We start from the raw sequence: 12,626 nt of genomic DNA, 5'->3' as shown, positions 1-12,626 counted from the left end.
TGCCAAAGTACTAAATTTAAAGCACATCCACAGTTATCTCAATAATGTCATTTTCACTAATCTTCACACTTTCTCAAATGAGAAATTACTTAGAATGTGGAGAATTTCACAGCAGATGTGTTCTCAGTAGTAATGTCCTAAGGTTTTTGTGTTTCGTGGACCCCTTGTGCAATTTGATCCGAGACTTGGCTTGCCTTACTACCATTCCTTGAACACATCCCTTGTTCCCTCGCTATTTGTGTCTCCTTGATAGTAATGTTTTACTGCTCATCATATCTCACCGTCTCCTGGACACATTCCCTTAGGATCCCAAGCCTTGGATATTTCTCTGGCACCTTAAATTGTTAACTATATAGTTCCTATAGAACCTTAAATTGTTAACTATTAGTTCCTATAGCACCTTAAATTGTTAACTATTAGTTCTTATAGCACCTTAAATTGTTAACTATTAGTTCATCAGATTGATGTGTACCAACAGGAAATATATGGCATACTCAGATAGGCTAAGCAGAAATCTTTAATAAAAGAACAACTGAAAAAGGTGCATACAAATCCTGAGGAAACTACAAAGGTTCTCTCAGTATCATGAGGCTGGTAAAAAAGAGGATCTGCTACCATCCTAGGCCTACAAGTTCAAAATAGGGGAACAGTTACTTAAAACTAGAAAAAAAGGACAGATATATAAAGAAGGCTTCCTTACAGGAGCCTTGACCTTCAGTAGAGAGAGGTAGCCAGCCTATGATGACGCCACAGGATGAGAGCCAAGGTAATAAATATACAGGTGTTCTTCACCTCCCTTTCTCTGATCTCTGGTTGATGTTTACCAAGGTCCAAAATATCTGGAAGCCAGTGGGCAAGAGAACCCATCAATTCATTCCAGAATAGTGAATCACCCAGGACACAGAGCTGGGGAGAGAATGGTGAGAGTGACTAGCGAGGCAAAAGGAAAATATACAGCACAAGTACAAATTCATTAAAGCGCAGGTTTGCATCTACTTTTTGTGTTTCTCACAGCCTGCTTCTATACTGCAAATAGTAGTTAAGTAACTATATCTTTATTCTATATTCTTAGGTATATACTATATACACGTATACTAGAGGCCTGGTGTATGAATTCATGTACCAGTGGGGTCCCTCGGCCTGGCCAGCATATATTGGTTTTATTTCCCCAGAATGTTTGATAAGGATGAGTGACAAAAGGTTTTCTCAGTGTTACCGTTGTGTCTTTTTTGTACAGTGATTCACTCAAATATAAACTACTGTATTTCCTTAATTTCCAGGCCCAATTCCCTTAATGTCTTTAATAGAAAAGGCCAGTTCCTTGAGAAAATGCAGATACAGTTATAATTTGAATCTCCTAAGTAATTACTAAATATATAAATTCAAATTAAACTGGCTGTCATATATTTTGGAAGCCGAGGTAATGTCGTCAGAGCCTACCAACTTAGCCTCACTGACTATAAACACATTACATTCTGTGGAGAGTAAATATCTGTGCAAGTGTGTCCCAGGTTATGAAAAAAAAAAATGTCAGAGGTGCTGAATTTCTAAAATGAACCAATAAGGTAATATTTTTATGCTGCACAAGGACTCTTACCTTTACAGAAAGAATATGGGATTTTCATTATTTGAGTAGAAGTGAACATACTTTATTTTTATAAAAGATGCTTTTTAAAATTAAGACACAGACAGGTTGAAAATAAAGGACAGAAAAATAATTGCTATGCAAATACTAACCCTAAAAAAGCTGGGGTGACTTCATGGACATTAGATAAAGTAGACTTTAAGACAAAGAGATAAAGAGGAACATTTCATAGTGACAAAAGAGTCAATTCCTCAGAAAGACATAAAAATAATAAATCCTACATAATAAAAGTCTAATATGCTAAGTGCCTCGTTGTCCCTTTGTCCATTAAACAAATCAAAATGCAATATGCTAATGATATGCTGAGGCCACTCAACCGCTCGCATTGACATTCACTGACCACCAGGGGGCAGATGCTCCAACCAATAGGTTAGTTTGCTGCTGGGGTCCGGCCGATAAGGACTGGGCGAGATGGACTGGACATGCCCGGGAGCCCTCCCTGGCTGGCCAACCTCCCACATCCCTCCCCAGCCCCAATCGTGCACCAGTGGGGTCCCTTGGCCTGGCCTGCATCCTCTTGCAATCCAGGACCCCTCGGGGGATGTCAGAGAGCTGGTTTTGGCCCGATCCCACAGGCCAGGCCGAGGGACCCCACTGGTACATGAATTCATACACCAGGCCTCTAGTATATGTGTATATAGTATATACCTAATAAAAAAGTTTCAAAATACATGAATCAAGCAATTGACAGAAATAAATGGACAGAAACCACAAACAGAAAAATTTACCCTCATAGCTGGATATTTTAGCAATCCTTTCTCAGTATTTGATATAACAACTAGACAGAATATTAGTCAGGACCTAGAAGGTCTGAGGAACAATAAACATGTCTAGGACATACTATCCAATCACTGCAGGATATGTTTTCAAGTACACATGGGATTGTCATCAAGATAAACCACACACTAGGCCATAACACAAGTATTAATAAATTTTCAAAACTTGAAATCTTGTAGAACATGTTCTTTGACCACAATGGCAAAAAAAAAAAAAAAAAAATCAACATCGGGTCATGAAAAGAAATCAGCAAATTGGAAATAGAAGAGAATTATTTTAATCAGATAAGGGACATCTATGAAAAAACCTATAGCTACTACCATACTTAATGATGAAATATTGAGTGATTTCCCACTAATGTTGAGAACTGCAGAGATGTCCACTCTTACCACTTCTATTGAACATTGTACTGGAGGGTCTAAACACACAAAGAAAAGAAAAAATAAAAGACATTAATGTAGGAAAGAAATAAGTAAAACTGTCTATACTTGTGGATGACATGATTGCTTACAAAGAAAGTTCCAAGAAATCTACAAAATGACTACCAGTGCACTAGCCGGTTTGGCTCAGTGGATAGAGCGTGGGCCTGTGGACTGAAGGGTCCCAAGTTTGATTCCAGTCAAGGGCACATGCCCAGATTGCAGGCTCAATCCCTAGTAGAGAGCTTGCAGGAGGCAGCCAATCAATTCTTCTCTCTCATCGTTGATGTTTCTATCTCTTCCCTCTTCCTTCCTCTCTGAAAGCAATAAAAATATATTTTTTTAAAATGACTACCAAAACTAATTTTAGCAAAATCACAGAATCCAAGATCAATGTACAAATCAATTGTAGTTCTACATATCCACAGCAAATTTCCATGTGTTCTAAAATCATAGAGCAAGTCACCTCTGGCTTACTGTTTAATTCTACTTCCCACGATGATTTCTTATTAAAATATTGTCTTTAGAAGGATAACGTCTTTATAAATAGACTTATTTGAATACATAATTATTGGCATTTGTCTATAGATGTGGATGGAATAAAGCAGTGGTCGGCAAACTCATTAGTCAACAGAGCGGCAAACCGCGGCTCGTGAGCCGCATGTGACTCGTGAGCCGCAGTTTGCCGACCACTGGAATAGGATAGTATACTTATGTTTGCATCAGAAAAGTGGTAGTGACTAAATTTCTAATGTGGTGAGTAGTCCTTAATCATTGCATTTAATCTATTGTAGTTCCCCCCTCCCCCCGCTCTCCCTTGAGTCATGGCCAAAAAAATTCTTCTCATTCATGCTTTAAATAATGCCCTCTGTGAGTACATAGATTCATTGAATCACAAATTTTAGAGGCTCTTTGTCCTGTATCTTGCAACGGGTGGTCCCTGCATCCGAGGGTTGCTGAATTATTGCAAAGACATGCAAAACTAGGCAAAATAAGCATTTCTCAATCAACTGACAGCAAAAGTACAGCTTTTAATAAATTGAATTGTTAGAATTTTCTAAAGTACATTTAAAAAGAATTTTTAATTTAAAAAAAAAAAAAGCTTGTTAGCTATTGATCTAACTTGTAAATGAGAAAATTGAGGCCCAGAGATTTTAAGTGACTGGCTGGATTTCACAAATCTAGTTCATGTAGAGCTGGAGCAACCCAAACTCCTGAGCCAGAAGAAACAACCCACACTGTGTCCAGGGCTCTTTCCACCCAACTGGATTGTCTTCCTGAGAATAAAAAAGGTCAAGCCTAGTCTCAAAGCACTGGATTTACCATCCAAAAGAACCTCTCTGGAAAGGATCCAAAGGCATTCCCAAAAACATTTTGAATAGTGGACAGCATATTAAAATGAAATTTTAATTTCCCAAAGGGTCTATTAGAAAGAGAAAGCACATTCAGTTTTGCAAGTTCTGTTATGTTCTGATATAAATCACTGTCTTCAAAGTCATCTCCTCATATCTGTGTTCCAGGCATGTCTGAGTTTTATAAATAGTATATTGTCTGGTTCTTCTTTGCTGATTAAATGTACTTGTACATAAGAAAATTGTTTTTTATTATATATGATAAAATATCTTCTTAAAAGTACTAATTGTTAAGCTTTAGAGCAAATTATTAGAGTCAATTACTGATTCTTCTTATCTAGAAAATTTAATTCTTTAATATTATTTTTTCACATATTAAGCAATCAGTGTTTACTAAATGAATGAGTAAATAAATAAATAATAAAATGGTAAATGGTGTAAGCTCTCTAGTGGGACTTTCCATATCATGGTTCTTTGCTTTCTATTCAAATTTAATAATGAGCCTTCTGAAAATTCATCCCAGTATGTTTTATTTGAACTGCCAAATATTCTAATAAATATTATTCTTTAGGCATATATATGCATGTATGTGCAGATAGATGATAGATAGATAGATAGATAGATAGATAGATAGATAGATAGATAGATAGTAATAGGAGAGAGAAATATGGAAAGGGTTTTTAGCTCAGATTAGTTTCTGCCCAAATCACTCAAAGCACCAAATTAATATCTAAAAATATCCTATTAGAGTGACTATACTTCTGTGCTCTGGCTCACTGTTAGAGCAGGAAGGCCCAGGTGAAGGCAGTTAAGTATCTGATATAGTTTTAGTTGTATCAAAAGAGACTTGACAGTCTGGTTTCAAGTCAATGGCACCAGCACAATTTGAAAAGATCTATTCTTACAATAGCGGTTAGCCTTGGAAAATTGCCCATTTACTAATGGGAAAATAAGCTAAAGATTTGCCCACTGAAAATGCTGAGTAGAACATTAAAAGTGGACATCAACAATTTTGGGAAATAACTTCATTGGTTTTTAATAAAAAAAACACCTCTTCTGTCCACCACTACTTAACATTGAGAGAGAGGGAGGGATGGCGAGAGAGAGAGAGAGAGAGAGAGAGAGAGAGAGAGAGAGAGAGAGAGAGAGAGAGAGAGAGAGAGAGAAGAAACTATACAATGAGAATAAAACTGATTTTCATGTCTGGCTTATGGAGCCACCTCACTAGTGGCAAGAAGATTTCATCTTGGGTTCTACATTCAAATGGTAATGGCTCCCTGGCCTGCTATGTTTGAAGGATTTTGAAGTTTCACCCAGAGTGCTGTGATCATTAGCAGTGATGATTCTTTGCTCATTCCAGATAGAAAGCTTCTAGGAAGGGCCATATCTGTGGTATATACACTGGAGATCATAACTCTGAATCCCCATTCAAATGTTCTAGAACCTGAAGCTACCAAGCCATTTGTTAGATCTTTATAGCAAAAACAACAACCTTTATCCTCCTCTGAGAAGTGGGGTTGTATTTGAAGGAGCATGAGTGTGGGATAGGAGTACTCGCAGAGACTATATCTGATTGTCAGAAAGAGTCTTGATCTCACATATTCTGCTGGTCACTTCATTGCTTAGCTTGCTACTCTGGATGTGATGATGGCTACCAGACCATTAACCTTTAAAATGAACCTTGAGTTCATCACATTCCGTTACAACAAAGCAATTTAGAGCTGGAGGCCAGGTTATGTGTTACTGTTTTAATACAAAATGCAACTAGCATACTCCTGGGGCTTGGTAGTACTCAATAAAATCTCACCAAGTGAACGAAGGAAGGAAGGAAGGATTGAATAGTTAGATTATATCAGCAAGGTTTTGCATAGACCCATTTTTGCTAGCAAACATAGACTTGGGTATAATGTCTTCATTCCTTTTCCTACCCATTTTCCCCAGGAAAAGCAGATCTCTGGAAAGTTTCTGGGAAAAGAAGCCATTCCCTGTAGTCATATGGTATTCACATGGGCCACAGTTTCCTGAACTCCAAGCCCTTTTCTACATCTCTGCTGTAGAAATAATGCTGAAATAACATTTTATGTGTCTGCTTCCACATTGGATTGGGAGATTTTTGCGGGCAGGAACCATGTCTTGCCCATATATATCTTTTGTCTAGTATGGCAATTAGGTCATAGTAGATGATCAATAAATGCTTATTGGACTGAAGTGAACATCTATAAATGTGTTTCAAGTAGTGCTAGAACTGTACTTATCAGAAGATTTTTTCCTTTGAAAAAAACTTTTTAAAATCACAGTTAACATGCAATATTATTAGTTTCAGGTGTACAATGTAGTGATGAGACATTTATATAACTTACGAAGTGATCAGAAGATTTTTTTTAAATAAGTGAATAAAAATATAGTGACCTAGTTTAACTACTTGGAGGCACATATTAAAATAGTTAATTTTGTAGATTGAATGAATGGAAGAATGAAGGAATTTTCCTTAGTAGTTCTCATCCTTAGGATGTTCAAAAAAAATATTGAGAATAAGATGTTCTAAAAATAAGTTCTCAGATTCTGGCTGGAATTTGTTTGGATCTTAATGGTTCAATGTCTGAGGATATGAGTTTAAAGTATTTTTCTTCATTATAAATATGAATAAGAAGAATTATTCTAAGATAAACTAGGCAAAGAGACAGAGTAATGTCTAAGGAATAGAGTGGAATGCTATTACTGCTACTCCAGCCATTGATAATTTAATAGTCTTTCCTGAATTTCCCGGAGACAGACTTAGTATTTGAGTAAATGCTAAGCAATCCACTTAGATAGGGGTGAAATAAAACTGTATTATGTATGCATCTTCTTTTGAAGTGTTAGCCTCTTTCAGCCATACAAATAAAGATAACATACTTAATAAAAAGATAACAGTTTTCCTTTGGATTGACACCAAAGTTTTTGTTGTTGTTGTCGTTTTTTGTTTGTTTTTACAATCCTCACCTGAGGATATTTTTCCATTGATTTTTTAGAGAGAGTGGAAGAGAGGGAAAGACACAGAGAGACACATCGATTGGTTGCCTCCTGCATGTGCCCTGACCAGGGCCCAGGCCAGGGAAGAGCCTGCAACCGAGGTACATGCCCTTGACTGGAATCGAACCCAGGACCCTTCGGTCTGCAGGTCGCTGCTCTATCCACTGAGTCAAATGGACTAGGGCCAAAGTTGTTGTTGTTGTTTTTTAAGTATTTGCATCTAAACTTCAAATGAAAATCTTTATTAATGGCATTTTCTGGTGAATTTCAGCCTGTGTTCCATTCATTAAGTCTGTGCATTGATATTAATGAAACTATTACATAATTTCCTATCTATTTTATATTCCCATAATATTAGCATTTAATATACTCTGAATTTCATTTTTTTCCAACAAATGATTTTTAAAGATTTAAACTGCTTCTTGCTTTAAGAATTTCTAAACCACTTTTCTAATACTTCCTTTGAATGGATATAATATGACCCAAATCATAAAATCTATTTGTTAGCTGTTTTCATGCTACTAAAATAAGTAGGTGAGACACATAGATACAGAGGACAGACTGACAGCTATCAGAGATGAGGGGAGTTGGGCAGCTGGGTGTAAAAGGTGAAGGGATCCAGGGGTGGGGAACATCTGGCCAGAGGACCTTATAAGGCCCAAGAAATCATTTGATCTGGCCCTGCCAAGGCATTAGAGGTGAGTTAATTAAATGTTTGACCTAATATAGCAGGCTAATTTTTAAGTTTTGTACAGCCCTCAAATGATGCTATAAATATCCAAAGGGACCTTGATAGAAAAAAGTTCTCCACCCCTAGATTAAGCAAGGGAGGTGGGGGGAACAAAACTCATAGGCACAGACAACAGTATGGTGGTTACCAGAGGAAAGGGAGTAGGAGGATGTATTATAGAATTGTACACCTAAAACCTATGTAATTTTGTTAACCAATGAACCCCAATAAATTTAACAAAACAAAAAAAATTTAAGGGAAAAATAAAATAGGTAGGTCAGGGAGAAACTGCACTATTCTTGCTTTTTAAAATAAATATAACTAAAATAAATATAACTTTTTAAAATTGATATAACTAAAACTATATCAGATATTTAGCTTCAATAATTTTTTAAAACTGATGGCTGTGCAGATCAAATAGGGATTTGGACCACACAATCTTTAAGAATCCTTCCTATCTTCTTCGCTTCCATGAATTTAGAACATCTATAATAATAAAAGGGTAATATGCTAATTAGACTGGACATCTTCCGGACGTCATTCCGGACATCCTTCCTGACGAAGCCCAAATGGTGACTTTTATTGGCTGGATCTGAAAACATCACCCAACATTATCACCCAATCATTTGACTGCTTCTTAATAGATACTGTTTTCTCTGACCTAATCATTCAACCCATGCACTCGTGATGAAGAATCCATAAACGGACCACTATGAATGGGCCGGCACCGTTCATCCCACACGTGTAGAAACAGCTGATGTATTTGGGGATTCTGCCCATTTGCCTTCATCTCTCTCTCCCCTCCAATCTCAGAGTCCTTTTGTTCATTTCAAGGCTGTTTGCCTAAAGCTAACACTAATGGTTGCCTCAATTTCCCAAATGATCATTAAAATCAAGCACAGCTCTAAAGACAATATGAAGAATAGTAATGATGTTTTGCATTATATTTTATTTGACCTCTGCTCATAAAGGGGCACATCACTGTAGAGAGTTCAGGCTCATTAGCTGTCCCAGATGATCTTCTTGCCTCCAGTCTCTCCCCATCGAGTCTGCCCTCTGCACTGCCATTGGCATTCATTCCAAAGCACAAAATGCAATATAATGCACCCGTGTTTATAAGGTAAAACCCCAACTGCTTAGCAGGGAAGGCAATGCTAGCTCGTATACTCTCAGTCTGCCTTTCCAGAGCTTCCACTTCTTGCTCATAATTGGATCTTAGTAAAAATTAAATGAAAGAATAAACAAATGAATGAAGTAATTGCCTGCATAATCAAATTAGTGGTGGGGAAAAGATGCCTTGGAAAAATAGAGTTTTAAGTTTACATTCATTTCCATATTGTGGACCTGGTATATATTAAATAAAACCTTAATATTTTCATCTTCATTAAATTTCTACATCTTGACAGCTTAATATACCCCAGCTGCTTCTATTGAAATGAAGATTTGCACCATAAAAATTAAACCACAGAAGTGCACTTTTCATAATCTAATGAGATCTTTTTGAAACCATTAATGATACACTCTCTTCAGCAGATATGAATAATTTGGTTTGTGACAAACTGTGAAAGAACAGTAAAACCTAAACATTACTTAACTAAAGTAATAGAAACAGTGGACACTAAGAGATCACCACAGGGTCGTGGAAATGGATAGAATATAGCTTTTGAACAAGAAATGCCCAAACTATAAAAAAATAGTTTCACATATTGGTTATCTCCTTGTTAGTTTCTTTTGTTTTTGTACCTAATCGTGTTGGCATTTCAGGGTTTCTTGTTGTTATTGTTGTTATTTTACTTTTAAAGACCTTGCAACTTCAATAAGCTCCTGTTTTGATCACTTGTTTCTATGCAAAGCAGAAGTCAACACACACCTCCCTGCGTTCCATCTCCAGAGATTCTGATCAGTAAAACAGAGTGGAGCTCATGGATTTATATTACTGACAAGCTTCCAGGGAATGCCCACAAAAGGACAAGTAGTGCGAAGTCAAGTCTCCTTCACGTTGTTATCAGCTTGCCTCCGCAAAACAGATTTCATTTAATTCAGGCACTTCATGTAATTGCAACAGTAATGGGAAGGGGGAATGGTATTTGTCTTGGAGAAGAGAACCTTGGGAGAATATGGTCACCAACACCAGATATTATAAGAATCGCCCTATGGGAGTGGCCCTCCTCTTTTTTCCCATTTTTTAAAACATTGTGCTAATCATATTGTATTATAATTATCTCTTCACTCAGCTGTCAGACTAGGAGCTCCTTAAGGACTGGGAAAATGTCTTATTTCACTTTCTAGTGAAGGCCTAATACCCAGTACTGATCATTGGAAGCATGAGAGATTAAAATTTTTGAGGAACAGCCTGGCCAAGGTGCCTCAGTGGTTGAGCATCAACCTATGCACCTGGAGATCACAGTTCAATTCCAGGTCAGGGTGCATGCCCGAGGTTGCAGAGTTGATCCGCATTGGCAGTCACTTTTGGTTTTGTTTGTTGTTCTTTTTCTAGTTCCTTTAGGTGGAAGGTTAGGTTGTTTATTTCAGATATTTTGTTTCTTGTGGTAGGCCTCTAATACTATCAATTTCCCTTTTAGGACTGCTTTCACTGTGCCCCATACATTTTGTGTTGTTGGGAGGAGATATCTCTTGTGGTTTGAGTTGCATTTCCCTGATGATTAGTAATGTTGAGCATATTTTCATACACCTGCTAGTCATTTGTATATCTTCTTTGAGAAATGTCCGTTCAAGTCCTTTGCCCATTTTTAAAAGTTTGATATTTGTCTAGTTTTACCAGTTTTCTTTTGGGAATGTTTCCATGGCATGTTTTGTTTTGCTATCCTTTTACTTTTAGCATTTCTGTATCTTTATATTTAAAGCATACTATATATTTAAAGTATCTATGTATTTAAAGTGTATTCAAACACCTCTGATGCCCCACTTCCTATTCTCTCAGCCCACCTTTTACTTGACATTGCAGCTGAAACCAGCTTTGTGCCAATGTAGTGTTTCAACCATTTTCATTTCATGGCACACATAAACTAATTACTAAAATTCTGTGACACACTAAAATGTATATACTTTGCCCATCTGACAATTGGTATAATTTTGATTCAATCACCTCAGACAGCTATTTTATGTTGGCTGTCATCATTTTTTTTTTCCATCTAAAGGAAAAGAGATCAGTGCCCCTGACTAAATAGTCAGGTGTTGCATGCTTTAAAAATTCTTGCGGCACACCCGTTGAAAATCTCTGTGCCAGTGGAATGTGCAGCAACTCACTGTGCTTGCTTGGCATCCTGCCCTGGGATGCATACATACAATGAGAAAGTATGACAGAGGTAACATGCCAAGGGACACCTACTGACCAATAGGGGGCAGGATCTAATGGATAAAGGCTGCTCACCCATGTTCCCTCCAAAGGCCCAGCAGCAAGGAGTTCCAGTCACCTGTCACATGACCAGGTCAACACTGCACCTTTGATTGGCTTGCCCTCCTCCTCGGCATTCTCCTAGGTCTCCTACTCCTGCTTCCCTGCCTAGGGCTGTTTTCATGCTACTGAAACATATGGCCTGCAAAACTTGAAATCTTTCCTCTGTGGCCATTTACAGGAAAAGTTTGCAGACTCCTATTCTAGGGATTGTGGCATGCATCACTAACTCATTAATGACTCATACAAATTAATACTTTTACCACATCCTGAACAGACCTTAGAACAGTTGAACTTCATTTACCTGCCTCATGACTAATCTCTATTTTTAAATACCACAAAATAACTTCAGTATTTTTGTATGGTCAATATTCGTTTAGATTTACCTACATATTTCCCATTTTGTTGCCCTTCATTCATTGCTCTGAGTCAACTTTCTATCTTGGATCACTTTTTTTCCTACCTAAAGAATATTCTTTAATATTTCCATTAGTGTAGAATTCCTGATCACAAATTCACTCAGTTATTGTTTGTTTCAAAATGCCTGCATTTAATTTTGAAAGATATTCTTGCCCAAGCCGTTTTGGCTCAGTGGATAGGGCATCGACCTGCAGACAGAAGGGTCCCAGTTCGATTCTGGTCAAGGGCACATACCTCGGTTGCAGGCTCCTCCCCGACCCAGGTCCTGGTTGGGGCTTGTGCAGGAGGCAACCAATCCATGTGTTTCTGTCACATCGATATTTCTCTTTGTCTTCCCCTCTCTCTTCCACTCTTTCTAAAAATCAATGGGAAAATATCCTTGGGTGAGGATTAAAAAAAAGAAAGAAAGATATTCTTACTGGATTTAGAAACCTAGGTTGGCAGTTATTTTGTATTGACACTTTAAAGATGTCATCTCGTTTTCTGGCTATCATTGTTTCTTTTGAAAATTTAGCTGTAAGTCTTATTTTTGCTCCTCTGAAGGTAATCTTTTTTTAAATTTTTGTTGTTTTGTTGCTGTTATTGTTAATCCTGAAAACTGAAGACAATCTTTTGTTTCTTTTCTTTTTTTTTTTTTCCCCGCTACTTTAAAGATTTTTTTATTGTTGTCTATCTAGACTTTCAGCAGTTAGATCTGGGTTTTCTCTTTATTCTTCTTTGTTTTCATATTGCTTCCTGAATCTGGAACTTGATATCATTTGTGATTTTGTAAAATTCTTAACTATTATATTTTCAAATACTGATTTTCCATTTTCTCACTTCTTCTTCCAGAACTTTAAGCCAGTGTCGCATATGT

The 12,626-nt window shown here is 37.2% G+C and overlaps 1 protein-coding gene across 3 annotated transcripts in view; it reads left to right on the top strand.

Annotated features, from left to right (window-relative positions):
- The window catches only part of AK5 (adenylate kinase 5), a 199,996-nt gene that overhangs the window by 34,103 nt on the left and 153,267 nt on the right, over positions 1-12,626 (top strand). The gene's annotated exons all lie outside the window — the stretch shown is intronic.

Source organism: Cnephaeus nilssonii, assembly GCF_951640355.1.
Source record: "Cnephaeus nilssonii genome assembly, chromosome: 7".
Taxonomy (NCBI): domain Eukaryota; kingdom Metazoa; phylum Chordata; class Mammalia; order Chiroptera; family Vespertilionidae; genus Cnephaeus; species Cnephaeus nilssonii.
The sequence above is the reverse complement of the archived record's forward strand: the minus strand, read 5'-3'. Positions and strand labels throughout refer to the sequence as shown.